The 1847-nt window shown below is 30.8% G+C and overlaps 1 long non-coding RNA gene across 1 annotated transcript; it reads left to right on the forward strand.

The window, feature by feature from the left end:
* Window positions 1-374: 374 nt before the first annotated feature.
* Window positions 375-1628, forward strand: LOC114578917. The gene is made up of 3 exons (XR_003699830.1): window positions 375-424; window positions 491-634; window positions 1366-1628. It is a non-coding gene; the product is annotated as an uncharacterized LOC114578917 (long non-coding RNA).
* The last annotated feature ends 219 nt before the right edge of the window (window positions 1629-1847 follow it).

Here is a 1847-nt window from a genome sequence, read left to right on the forward strand (position 1 = left end):
GTTATTTTCAGCTACTGAATACTCAATTTGGTTATGTATGCCAGTTTTTATTTCTTTGTGTTGGTGAGGCATCAAGAAGGTTTAAAAAAGACAACCACTGCTGCAAAGTATTTATTTTATGAGAATTTGACTTTTTTATTAAGAATTAGACAATAAGAGATGGTTTTATTTTCAATGTATTTTTTACGTAGCCTTACATATTTCTTGGATGTTTGCTTATAGGAATAACTTATGTATTTTTGTAACTTCTGACATAGTATCAAATTGCATTTGCTCATTTCATATGGATGATTTAAAATCCATATATCAAATACTATTGCTTTTGAAACAGGATGATTTGGGAGAGGGTACTAATACTGATCTGGATGCTTATGTTATTCAAAGCATCATGAAGAACAATACCTACATATCTACTGCAGACAAGGTAAATTTAGCAACCTAACATTTATTTCAGTTATTAATTCTAACTGAAAATAGTTATGTTTCCTAGGTTGAGGCATTATTTGACTTAATAAAAGGGCTTATCAAGGATATGGATGAGATTCAAGATGAGGACGATTTCAAGGAGGGGAAAAATTCGGTTGCTTGCCTCATTCACATGCTGTACAATGATGATCCAGAGGAGATGCTGGAGGTAGGTACATTTTCTTTGATTTCTTGTATGCATGTTTGGGCTTTTTTAGCTTGTATATGCATAATTGTCATGTTGATGTAGACCAACATTAGAACGATTTATCATTACATGACTCATTAGAGGGGTTCCTTCTTGTCAGCTCACATTGAACTAGATCCATATCATCTTAGAGTTTTTTTTCAAGGTATATTTGATTCCTTTATGCGTTTAAATATTGGCTGATTGAATGTTCCTGGAAGCAGCTTTTGTGAAAATTAAGCATTTAATATCACAAGGGCAAGGATCATATCTCAAACTAATTGATCTTATTTAACTTCATGAGTCATGACTTACCAATTATTATTCAAGTTTTAGGAAATTTCATAAATGTCCTTGTAAGTATGTTGTTATGTTTTTTAAGAAGTAAAATAGTAATATCATTGTATTGGACTATATTTCCATGCGCCTTGCTCATGAAGCATTAATATGATGGTTAAAAGTTGTCCCCCCCCCCTCCGGTTTAATAATCTGTGGTTGACCTCCGCGACTAGAGTGTAACAATTATCTTTTACATCAAATTTTACAGGGGGATAGTGTTTTTCACCAGAAAAATTTTGTTAATAAGGTTACTGCTTCCATTATTTCCGCTTTTCTCTTAGAACTTCTATTTTTCTCCACAAAATACCCTTAGTGTGGGTGTCATTTTTCCTTTTTCTGAAAAACTTCTTATCTTTTAAGACAAACCTATGCAGGAAGGGAATTGATTGATCTGTGATTAAAGGATACTGGAACCCTCAAAGCTGCAACACAATTTCGAAGGGAGTGCTTTTCTCTTCCGAATGCACAAGCTTTGTTAAATGTGATTATAGGTTGATGTTGTCATTTACCTTTGATAGAGCTGAGTTTGTAATTTTATATTTATTTGCATAAAAGTTAATGAAAGATTTTTATGTTAACTAGATGTTATTATTTTTTAAACATTAAGATTTAATGATTAATGATTTATGAGATCGCATTTTTTATGTTAATTGATGGATGTATTTGTAAAAGCATATGAATGAATATAATTTTCATTTTCTCCTAGTAAATTCTTGACAATGATACTGAGATTGAATATATTTTTTTTGGATTTTTATGCTTTTTATTATTGATACCTCAAGCTCATAAAATGTGTTATTTATATATTATGAAATTTATCTAAGTAATTGCAATTTAAATGAGTGATGGATTGATC

This window comes from Dendrobium catenatum, unplaced genomic scaffold (genome assembly GCF_001605985.2).
Source record: "Dendrobium catenatum unplaced genomic scaffold, ASM160598v2 original_scaffold_218076, whole genome shotgun sequence".
Classification (NCBI taxonomy): domain Eukaryota; kingdom Viridiplantae; phylum Streptophyta; class Magnoliopsida; order Asparagales; family Orchidaceae; genus Dendrobium; species Dendrobium catenatum.